Raw genomic sequence first — 13,021 nt, forward strand, 5'->3', positions numbered from 1 at the left:
CTAGATGGACAGCTTGAGAAACACATTTGGGATTATTTGGTGACTGAAAGAGGGCTTGGTCAGGGTAGGCGAGTGGAATATAGATGATATGGGGATGTTTTCATACGTGAAAAATAGTGTTGGAGGTTGGGGGAGTTCAGGGTGAGTTGTGTTATTCTAATATTTATTCTATGTCCTTCTTGTGTATGGTTTAATTATGCTGTGGTGGTTGTGGCCACTGGTCAGATTCTTGGGTGCTTGACCTGGCCACGACCATTATGATAATATGTGTATAGTAATTGAATCTAGGTACTGGTTACAACCATTATAATAACATATGTATATTAATTGTATATAGTGTAGGGGCAGTATACAGTATTTGTAACATGGTGACATAATAGAATTGAAGTGCAAGTAGTACTTTATTGCTGTACAATTGAGGGTATAGGTTGAGTTTGTTGAGTTAATATTAGGGCGCCAGGCGGGGTCCTGATATATCCAGGTGGGTACACGTGTAAGTATCAACAAATCAGGACGAGAGATCCTAAAAGCAGCTGTGTGGTTCTGAATATATACATTTATTTAAAAAACACATTTTTTTTAAGATGAATTCTCAATTATTTTACAAAACTTTTGATAAGCACGAAAGTGACAACGGACAGGTGTGATTTATATACAGTGGAAATACAGGTAGGTATCAACCTCTCACATGTTGCGGAAAAAACTCCACAAAAGGGCACAGTCACACATGACAGTAGGGTAGAACTACAGTTGGACAAAGTGCACCCAGGATGGAAAATGGTCCAGGGCGTGTTTAACATAACGGTGTACACAACATTATCTACAGAACATACACAAGAAGGGGTTTATACAGTTGTGTCACGGGGGTTCGACACAGGAGTGTTTCGGCCATGCAGGGCTGGATTGGAGCCTCTTTTAGTGTTGGCCTTCATCAGGATGGACGCAGGATGTGGTACTGTCTGTGATATCTGAGGGTGAGATAAAGGCTGTAAGGATCTCGGGGTGTTGTTCAGTAATTTAGGGATTAATAAATAATGGCTCAGTAGTGCCATGATGATACATCACAAAGTGTATCAGTATACAGCTTACCTTCTGCTGTGATAGCAGTGGTGGTGCTGTGTGTAGACATGCCTTGATTAGTTGCCGGATTGTGGGTGCGACATGCACTCTGGGTTAGCCGTGGGTTCCTGATGGTAAGAATAGTCTCAGGATCCAGAGGGCTCGAAGAGGGCCTAAAAAGGTTCCAAATCTAAGAAAAAGTATGGACCACACGGTGTCAATGTGGCCCAACACGTTAATGACAACATTAGTGAGAATTCCGGTGAACTAGTTGTCGAATTGGGGGAACCATGCGGAAATAGTATTGCCCATTGGACAAGTTGACTCGATGGTAAGTGCTAGTTTAGATTTGGAGCATTGGTGGTGAGTGCTCGTTTTGGTCTGGAGCCTCGAGGGTGTGGTGACCAAATGTGGTGGCAACATCACGGGTAATGAGAGACCAACCTAAGTGGTCTCTCCTTACTGTGGTGTCGGTGGTTGCCATTGATTGTGCTCTTGTGCTTGCTATTGATGTCAGACAAGTGCCAGTTACGCTGTTAAGCAGTGACTGGAGAGAGTTTTCAAGTTTAAGACAGTTTTTCTGTGCGGTGGCTGACCGGGAGTGGTTTCGTGAGTTGGGAAGGTATGGATTGTAATGCAGATCATTACACCATATAACATTTTACTGATCTCGTGCATATGTGTAGGTGTGTATCCCACACTAATGGTACCTTCAGTCCTGAAAAAATAGACCCGGTACTGAAAATATGACTGCCAAAGGAAACCCTTGCACGCACTCAGTGTGTGCAAGGGTTTCCTTTGGCAGTCATATTTTCAGTTACTCAAAAGCACTAGGACCCTGGGCTAATCTTTTCTGAATCTGAGGTCCTGAATTGTGGATACCTTAACACAGCGATTTTCAATTCATTCCTAAGAGGAACAGGATAGATATTGACTTGGAAAAGGATCTTTTAAGTTGGCCCTCAGCTACTAGGAGCTATTGAATAATTAGGACTCGACTTTGGAGTCAACGGCCAAATTGTGGTGTTGCCTTACCGGCGCTACTGGTACCAATTTAAGAGGAAACTTGTGAGAACCCACATCTGTGACCTTGGATTGCATGGTGGAAACTTAGAAATTGTAATATTCCCCTGAAGAAAGTTCATGCATTTGAGCAACCAAGAACTGAAACATGTCAGGAGCTAATTGTATCTGAGTCATCACACTCAGTGTTTGGAAAATTGTTAAATCCATTTATTGTCTGTTTGTGTAATTTTTTATCGTTTTATGTGGCTATATGAATGTGGAATTTGTAATTTGTATTGTTGTTTATTACCATGCTGTGTGAGGTTGGGTCTGACTCATACCGAACACTTTTATAAGTGTTTTTATATTTTTGAATCAATGATGAAATAATGATTAAAAACTAAAAAACTTTTTTACAATAGAAACAACAAGTACCGGGTCTATTTTTTCAGGACTGAAGGTACCATTAGTGTGGGATACACACCTACACATATGCACTAGATCAGTAAAATGTTATATGGTGTAATGATCTCCTTTATATATCAATATATTTAGGTCATCTCCTGACCGTGTGGGAACGTTTGAATAGGGGTGTGTTTTCGCCTTTTATGGAGTGATGGATTGTAACGCAACATGTCGAGCGTGCCTGCAAGTTCAAATCATGAAAGTGACAGTCTGGTGTTTTATATAGAAAACGCTGCCTTCGTGGAGGAAACACTACGTGGTTAAACAAAGCACAGAGAAGTGAGCGTCCTACTGTGAAAATGCATGTGAGGGCTCAGGTCTACAGGAAAGAACTTACCGCAAAAAGCAGGGTGCGGGCATCACTCTGGGATCCACAGCATGAAATGGTTGCTCTGGGAATGGGTCGTACGACTTGGTAATAAGTAGTCCCTCTGTGAATGGCGAGCCAATGGGGATAAAGGTCAGTTGGGAGGAGTGTCTAGTCCAATCCACGTTGTCCACATGGTGTGTGGAGGTCGCCCAATGGAGGATGAGCCGGGAAGCGTAAGTGAAAGAGGCCGCCTCGGGGAGGAACGGACTATACGGTGCCATAGTGCTCATGGGAGATGTAGTCCCGTATGTGCAACACCCGATTATTGGAAAATAAATGGCAACATTGACACAGGTAGACACAGGTAGAACACCTGTTTCTTGAATACCTGAACTAAAGGAGATCCATGAGTGTGAGTCGTGGTCTGGGTCATGTGTAGAATGTATTTGTGCGTTAGTATTTGTGGCAACCATGTTGGAGTGGTCTGCAACTATAAATACTACTGCATCAAGGAGTCAATGGTCTGAATGTACAGGCAGAACTGAACCAAATGCTGATTCGGGTATGCTTAGTCGGTACAACATGTAGTATAGTACAACTGAAATGGAACAATGCACTGTGCAGGGACGAGTGTCCTGTAAACAGTGAACTGTCATAAATTAGTCTTTGTGGCATACGTGTTGTGATGATTCAACATGCGAGCACGCCTCATCAATACATCATACATTTGTTACAACTGAATTATACCCAGACTTTTTCGTGCACAGAGACATGTACAGTTCAAACAGTGTGTATTCTCAAGAGATTTATATCCAGTATACATGAGTATTTGTGGTATTAATTTGGACAAATGGTCTGCATAACAACCAGCATTTATCAATGGAGTGATGAGAACAAAAATAAGTGCGCACTCGCTCCACATAACAAGCGGTTACTCATCCCAGAATGGGACCAAGACAATTCATGCAACATCCATCTACGTTAGGGGCATGAGTATATCCAGGGTCTGGGTTGCTGGAGGCACACCAGCGGGTCTGATAATGGTTGGCTCATAAACTGGTACTAGGGGAGTGGACCATGGATCTAGTGACCTGTATGGATATTTACTGCCAGAAGTGTTTCCATTCCATGGTGATGTTAAGACCATTGCAGACTGAATCAAGTTTGTGAACCCATTTTTGTTCCAGTTTAATGAGGGCCATATTGATGTTGCCTCCGCGTCTCTGTGGTTGTAGTTGTTGTAAGGCAGTCCAGGTGAATCGTTTGTGCGTGTGGCCTTTTTTGCTAAAGTGTTCGACCAAGGGTTTGTCTTGTACCTTATTTCTGATGCAGGATCTATGTTCATTGATCCTCTATTTGACTGGTCTGATAGTTTTGCCAATGTATACCAGGTCGCATGGGCATCTGATGGCGTAGATCACATATCTGCTTTCACAATTGCTGTGGTTATACATATTCCATGTGAAATCCTTATGGGTGAAGGTTTTGCTGTTTGTAGTGTAACGGCATGCGACACATGACCGCAGCTGTAGGTTACCATGACTGGTGGAAGATTCCACAGTGTGGCAGGTGTTTTTGTGGGTTCTAGAAAAGTATGGACCAAAGTGTCTTTGAGGTTTCTGTTTTTATTTTTAAAGCGAACAAGGTTTTTTTTGCTAGGCTACCCTCGTTTTTAATCAGGTCCCAGTGTTTATTGATTGTTGTCTTTATGAGGTTGTTCACTGGGTTGAATGTGATGACACAAACAGTCCTGTCTATGGTATCTTTTTTTTGTGGTCAGACAGCCATTCTGATGGATTTCTTTGGGTAGCCTCTCTGTCCTAGACGTGTCTGCAGTTGTTTGGCATGTAGTTCGAATTTCTCTTTGTCCGTGCAATTCCTACGGATGCAGAGGAATTGTCAGTAGGGGAGATTTTATTTCAACCCTTGAGGGTGGTAGTTTGAAAAATGAAGGAGACTGTTCCTGTCGGTGGGTTTTCTGTAGAGTTCAGTTTTCAACAAGTGTCCGGAACGGTAGATAGGCAAGTCGAGGAAATTAATGGCTTGAAAATCCCAGTCTATGGTGAACTTAATGTGGGTGTTTCGTAGACTGAGCCAATGCTGAAAGTCTAGTAGTAAATCCTTGCTACCTTGCCAAATCAAGAAGACATCATCGATGTAGCGACGCCATATCTTGAAGTGTGCCCTGTAGGGGTTGCTGTTGTGGTAGAGTTTGTCGTCCTCATATTGGGCCATGTAGAGGTTTGCCACATCTGGTGCGAATGTTGCCCCCATGCTCACGCCTTTGATTTGTTGATACATCTGTTGTCCAAACAGAAAAATGTTTTCTCCCATGGCCATGCGAATGCACTCAAGGATGAAGTTGGTGGGGGTCGTTGTTGTGTCTCACCTTTTCTCGAGGCAGATGGTAAGTGCTTGTAGTCCTTCTTGTTGGGGAATAGAGGTGTACAACACCTCGATGTCCATTGTGACAAGGATGGAGTCGGTAGGCGTTCTACCTGTGTCAATGTTGCCATTAATTTTCCAATAGTCAGGAGTTGCACATACGGGACTACAACTCCCATAAGCACTAGGGCACTGTATAGTCCGTTCCTCCCCGAGGCGGCCTCTTTCACTCTCGCTTCCCGGCTCATCCTCCATTGGGCGACCTCCTACACCATGTGGACAACGTGGATTGGACTAGACACGCCTTCCAACTGACCTTTATCCCCATTGGCTTGCCATTCACAGAGGAGCTTGTTATTACCAAGCCCCACAACCCATTCTTCACAGCAACCATTCACAGTAGGACGCTCATTTCTCTGTGCTTTGTTTAACCACATAGTGTTTCCTCCACGCAGGCAGCGTTTTCTATATAAAACACCAGACTATCACTTTCACTTTCATGATTTGGACTTCCAGGCACGCTCGACATGTTGCATTACAATCCATGCCTTCCCAACTCACAAAACCACTCCCGGTCAGCCACCGCACAGAAAAATTGTCTTAAACTTGCAAACTCTCTCCAGTCACCGCTCAACAGCGCTACTGGCGCTCGTCTAACATCAATAGCGAGCACAAGAGCACAATCAACGGCAACCACCAACACCAGGGTAAGGAGAGACCACTTACCATGGTCTCGCATTACCCGTGATGTTGCCACCACGTTTGTTCACCACACCCTCGAGGCACCAGACCAAAACTAGCACTGACCACCAATGCTCCAAACCTAAACTAGCACTTACCACCGAGTCAACTTGTCCAATGGGCAATACTATTTCCGCATGGTTCTCCCCATTCGGCAACTAAGACCCACCTAGGTCACCGGAATTCTCACTAATGTTGTCTTTAACTTGTTGGACCGCATTGACACCCTGTGGTCCATACTTTTTCTTAGATTTGGGACCTGTTTAGGCCCTCTTCGAGCCCTCTGGATCCTGAGACTATTCTTACCATCAGGAACCCACAGCTAACCCAGAGTGCATGTCGCACCCACAATACAGCAACTAATCAAGGATTGTCTACACACAGCACCACCACTGCTATTACAGCAGAAGGTAAGCTGTATACTGATACACTTTGTGATGTATCATCATGGCACTACTGAGCCATTATTTATTAATCCCTAAATTACTGAACAACACCCCAAGATCCTTGCAGCCTTCATCTCACCCACAGATATCACGGACAGTACCACATCCTGCGTCCATCCTGATGAAGGCCAACACTAAGTCAGGCTCCAATCCAGCCCTCCATGGCTGAAACACTCCTGTGTCAATCCCCTGTGACACAACTGTATAAACCACTTCTTGTGTATGTTCTGAAGATAATGTTGTGTACATCCTTGTGTTAACCACGTCCTGGACCATTTTCCATCCTGGGTGCACTTTGTCCAACTGTAGGTCTACCAACTGTCATGTGCGACTGTGCCCTTTTGTGGAGTTTTTTCCTCAACAGAGGTTTACACCTACCTGTATTTCCAGTGTATATAAATCACACCTGTCCTTTGTCACGTTCGTGCTTATCGAAGGTTTTGTAAAATAATTGAGAATTCATCTTTAAAAAAAAGTTGTTTTTTTAAATAAATGTATATGTTCAGAACCACGCAGCTGCTCATAGGTTCAGTTTGTTGTACATGGCAATGAAGGAGAAATCTTTGCTTCTTTCTCTGTGAAAGAAAACCTTATAATATGTTTGGCAGGATAGTTTAAAATGTTTAATTGCATACAATCTCACATATTCATGCACTTTTCAGGCCCGCATAATCAGTACATTCTAAGTACTATGTTTGGAAAAACATTACTGTGTGTTCTGCACAGTTGCTGTTTCATAATCATTGGGTCATTGGGAAATTAAAATCCATACAGGATTAAAAATAAACTACTATATTTATGCGAGGTTAAGATTGACAGTGTGTTTGTTTGAAGTGTGCTGTACTTAAGGGAATGTTTCAAGTGTACAAAAATGTGTATTTGTTGTTACAAGCAGTGTTGGAATAAGAAGAATTGTGATGGTGTTTTGAATTAAAGTGTAATGAAGGGTATTTTTTAGTAGTTAGATACCTGTTGGCATATTCTAACTAATTTGCTTTTCAAAAGTAGCATTGTAATATTATGGCTGTAGTTAGATATCAGTTGGCATATTCTAACTGTTGATAGTTTACAGGTTAGGGACTCATTTTAGGTTTAAGGAATATTACGTAAGGGTATTTTTGAAGTAGTTAGATACCTGTTGGCATATTGTAACTATTTTACTTTTCAAAAGAATCATTGCAATAATGTAGATGTAGCTAGATACCAGTTGGCATATTCTAAATGTTGATAGTTTACAGGTTAGGGACTCAATGTAGGTTTATGGAATATTAAGTAAGGGTATTTTTGAAGTAGTTAGATACCTGTTGGCATATTCTAACTATTTCACTTTTCAAAAGAACCATTGCAGTACTGTGATGTAGCTAGATACTAGTTGGCAAATAATAACTGTTGATAATTGTATAGATTTGCAGGGTATGTTGAAGTAGTTAGATACCTGTTGGCATATTTTAACTATTTTGCTTTTCAAAAGTAGCATTGTAGTATTAAGGATATAGTTAGATACCAGTTGGAGTATTTTAACTGTTGATGATTTTACATTTAGGTTTAAGGAATATTAAGTAAGCATTTGTTAGATTTGCTAGTAATCTCTGTTTTAGAGTAACAGAAGTGCTGTTGCGTTCAAACCAACCACTTCTTTTTTAATGTATGCAGTATAGTGATCTGCATTGATTATGGCACCAGTGTGGTAGATCATGCCTACTGTTGTGAAGGTTTTCTTGCCAACAGATACTTGCCCATGTGAGAATCTAGTAAACTTGCAGTTGTTTTTGGTACCATCTGCGTTGTACCATAAAAGCATTAGTATCAGTTATTGGCTATGATTTTATGTGCATGGTGGAAAAAATGTCTGTATTGCAAAAAGTGCATAATATGGCATGATTTGCATTTTGCACCAGCTGATGAAATGGAATGGATTCACAATTTGGTATAGATACATACACAAATCGTTCATTAGGGATGTGCTCTTGTGAAACATGGTTACAGAGACTGCTTGTATTTTTCCACGTGTATGAAATCTGGAAGATTTAATTTAAAAGAATGTTTTTTGGTTTCCAGTACTAGCAGTAAGTGCATTCCTGTGTGTTCATGGTGAATTTGATTGTTCCTGTACAGTAGTCCAATTCTTGCCTTATTCCTGAGATACTGTAAGTGTTGTTAGGATTATTTGTTGCATTTCTACCAAGGACGAGCATTTACAAACACAACTGGTCTGAGCTGTTCAAGTAAATGTTTTGAACAATTGGTGGCTGTTAGGAAAGATTTTGTAATTGTAGGTAATTTTCCTTCCATGTGGGAACCCCTAAACTTTTTGCTGTTGTTTTTCACCTTGTTCTTGACTTTGCCAGAGAAGTGCAGCCTTCTGCCACACTCCTCTGGGCTTTCGCTCCTTTCTTACGGGGAAACTGACATGCCCTTAAAACAGTCAGTACCGGGGAACGCTGTTTGCCGTAGTTTCTTTTATCATGTTGCGGCTTTCGTGCAACATGACACAAGAGGGCACTGTAAGCTAAGTTACAGCTCTCTTGGGTCTCTAGCCTTCTACAGGCCCTAGATACTCATTTAGGATTGTATCTGATCGGTGCAAGTGATTCAGGGACGGGAATGGTGGCAGCGATCGTTTCTTGTGTTTTGAGCTCCTTTTGGCGTTCTAAGCGCGTTTTCCGCGCTTAATCCAAAATGGTGGCCTGGCTCCCAAAATGGCCAGACCACGAGGCTCCTTTGTCCTGTCCGCTGACCGTCTTGCTCCCTTCACCTTCCCCAGGTCGAGCCGACTCAGGGCCTTCCTTATTTAGACATGTACTTTCCCGCGAAACATGGATGCTTTCGCGGGCTTCTACATGTCTTGTGTGTGCCTCCAGGATGTGGGCTGGGATGTCTGGTCCCAATACACATCCTGGGTGCCAGAGAGTCTAGGGTGGTGTGAATGCCTGGGACCACCGTGGTCCTTGATTGGTCCACGAATGGTGTGAGTGTTGATGAGCGGATCTCCCATTGGGTCCCCTCCGTTTTGGCGCGAAGGGAACCGTGGATAAGAGGGGGCTGGAAACACCACTACCAGGTCGATCTCCTGAGTTCTCACGAACGAAGGAATACAGGAGCCAAGTATCCTGCAACCAAGAGGCTGGACCGAGGAATCGCTGGTGACCCGCTGAAGGACTGCTCCTCTGCACTGCTGTCGCCTTGTGAAACCCTTTTCACCTTTGATTGAACCAGAAGGCCTGTACTGGTACTTCGTCCCTTGGAATAGCGGGAACAGCTATTCTCGGCATCTTCACCATCTCCTGCCAGTAAGCCTTCGGAAGCGTCTCTGGGCCATCCAGCTGACTGACCAGCTTACACGGGAGTCTTGCTCTGTAACCGCCGCCAGGTTGTGTAGTATTTCGAGTCCTTGTCACTCTCACACGCTTCGTACACCTGGCGTTCCCAGGTCTGAAGTGAGTAGTGAACATTTGGCTCAGATACACACGGCCGCTCCGTTGCCCTGCTGTGGTAACAAACTTTGCGGGTTTCTTCGATTGGGACGTCTTTTTACTCAACACGACGACAAGGCGTTCCCTGCTCTTCTGAACCTGCCAGCTACTGAAACGGACGCGGAGAAGCCTGGGTCTGCTTGCATCAGGGACCGGTGAGTAGCATAGCTAGGATCTGGTCGCCCTCCTGCAGGAGCCCATTGCTTTTCCCCGCTGTGTCAAACAGCACCCTTTTTCATACTCGCGCTCTGCTTCTGCCCACTGTGGAGGCTGCGCTTGAGTCGCGGAACTTGTTCTTCTTTTGTGCACTAAACCGAACTGCCTGATTTCCCTCGAAGAGCTTCTCCTTTTGCCCGTTGGCACCAGCGCGTACAGGTACTTTTGAGCACAAGGCTCCACTCTTCGCAGGGCTCGGACTTCCATCTAGTTAGGTGCCTCTGAAGGTGAACTGGGTCTAAGCATTATTTCACACTGCCTGTTTTCCCTCCCTTTTAGGTGGACTACACATTTCGTGCATATAACGCTTGAGACTTGTTGTATTTGTATATATATTTTGTTGATATGGTATGTGTTGGTTTACTATCGTTATATTGTGATTTTCTTGCTACGGTCATTGTTTTAAAGGCCTTGAAATAAATGTGTATATATTTTTAATATAACAACTGTTTGGAGTAGTTTATAAGTGATCTTGCTTTGTGTGCTCATTGCGGGCTTTCAGTCACCCTCACCCCTCTTGAGACCTAGTCTTGACCGCCGCGATAGCTACCTTGATTGGTCTGGCTCGTCCAGAGGTTACCCTGTTCCAAGTAATTAGGTTGGCCTTCTGAACTTCTGCACCACCAGGACAGAGTTCAGAAATCCGTCTTAACAAATTGGTGTACAGCGGTGGGATACGACTGAAGGTATCCAGTGTTGCGCACAAACTAAGGCATTTCAGGTTATTCCAACCAGGACACGTAGTGAATTGTTGTAGTATAACTTTAAAAAGGCCATAGTCCTATCTAACAGTATGGAAACAAATACCTTGTTAACTTTAAATGCTTCCAAATCAGAAACATTGAAAAAGATGTGTGCGGAGAGAGGTGTTTCCTCTCAAGGCACGAAATTGGAAATGATCCAAAGAATCGTGGCGTGGCAAGAAGCGCAGCTTGACGCTATAACTTCTGAGGACAGTGCGGAAGGAGGTGGGGCTGCTCTCACTGGTAGAACCGACGGTTCTGCCGCTGCACTGATCCATCGCGACCACGAGGACAGGGAGGACGAGATGTCTAATGTTTTCTCTGCCAGTGCTGATGGGGAGGCTATGCTTGAATTCAAGAAGCAAGAGCTGCGGTTTAGGCAGCAGGAGCTTGAATTCAGCATAGCCAAACTAAAAATCGAACAGGCAGAAAAACAAAAAGACAGGGATCACCAGTTGGAACTGGCCAAGCTTCAGTTTGCAAATGGGTCCAAAGGTCCTGGACATGGGTCTGGGGCTTCCTCTCATCCACGGTTTCCGAAAGATCTGCTCAGTGTGTATGAAGAAAGGAATGACATTATGGACTGGCTGAATGCGTTTGAGTATGCATGCGAAGTTCAATAAGTTGACAATGCTGATAAGATTGCCTGGTTACTCAGCAGACTGCCCCATTCTGGCTGTAGTGCCATTATGGAAATGTCGAAGGCTGAGCGAGCTGATTTCGCAATGTTAAAGCAAACTCTCATTTTAAAGTTTGGGAAGACTCCGGCCCAATATTTGAAACGTTTCAGAGAGTACAAGAAAAAGGAAGGTGGTACTTGGGTATCTTATGTCACTGAATCCTTGAAAAACTTAACTGGCTGGGTCGAAGGTTATAAGGTTTCTACCTTCGAAGGCATGATAAATCTTGTCATGCTGGAACACATTTTTGCATCTTCTTCCCCGGAGCTTAAGCAGCATTTGGCCGATTCAAAGGAGATAGATCCTAAGAAGCTGGCCATTGCAGCAGACTTATGGGTGTCACATCGAGTGTCCCATAAGGACAAAACTCATCCTGGTAAGCAGGAGGAAGGGAAAAAGTCCAAAGATATGGAGGGTGGAGAATCTGATAAATCTTCTTCTCATAAGGACCACAAAAAGAGAAATAAGGGTAAGACACAAGAGAACTCACAGTGTAGTGGAGGTCAGCCTCCGAAACAGAACTCTGGTTACAATAAGCCTCCCTATGTAAACAGACCCAATGGATCTTGTTTTGCTTGTGGAGCAACTGACCACGTGAAGGGGGATCCCCGGTGTAAGGTTAGACCTTTGGGGGTCCACTCCGCTAATCTGGCCTTCTCCTCCTACGAGGAAGAAGAGATTACAGGAGCATCCTTCTCCTCAGACTCATTTCCCAGCGGGATAGAGGCTGAGGTAGTTTTAGTTTCCCTGGGTTCCTGGGAGCCTAAAGTCGCAGAGGCTTATGCTAGGATTCCGGATAATACCAAGCACTACTTTAAAGACAGTGTGCTGATCAATGGAGCAGATACTCCAGCTCTTAGGGATAGTGGGTGCAGTCGCACTGTAGTGGATTCTACCTTGGTAGACTCAGAGGAAGTTGCCAGAGCCACTCTGATGCCCACTAAGTTGGCTGACGGCCCACTCCGTATGTTCCCAGTAATACCCGTAAATCTTACTTTAAATGGTACAGCAGTCAGGATTCCAGTGAGCATTCAGAGAAACGTCCCGGGAAAGGTCTTGTTAGGTAATGAACTCATAGCTTTAGGGCTCGTAGGAGACACTGCCGAAAGACCCTACACACGGTCTCAAGCACGGGCAGCATTGGCCAAGACCAATACGCCGCCCCAGCCGAAGGGGAAACCCAAGGCAAAAGGAGTCGACAAGTCAAGACGAGGGAAAGAGAATATTCCCCCGAGCTCGCCTACCACTGCGGTGGAGGAAGTTGGTCAATCGCCCGGGCCTGACGAGGAGGTGGCGATGCCTGAAGTATTTGACCCCAACGATCATCCTGAACTAAAAGACTTGTTAGTTGAAGGAGGTCCTGATAGGGACGAATTCAGTAAAGGCCAACGTGAGTGCCCATCTCTGGAAGGCCTAAGGAGACAGGCCTGCTCCCAGCTTGAGGGTGAACCTCCTTTGGGACGCATAGGATTTATTGGGAAGGTGGACTCCTGTATAG

This window comes from Ambystoma mexicanum, chromosome 3q (genome assembly GCF_040938575.1).
Source record: "Ambystoma mexicanum isolate Mex_15411 chromosome 3q, UKY_AmexF1_1, whole genome shotgun sequence".
NCBI lineage: Eukaryota > Metazoa > Chordata > Amphibia > Caudata > Ambystomatidae > Ambystoma > Ambystoma mexicanum.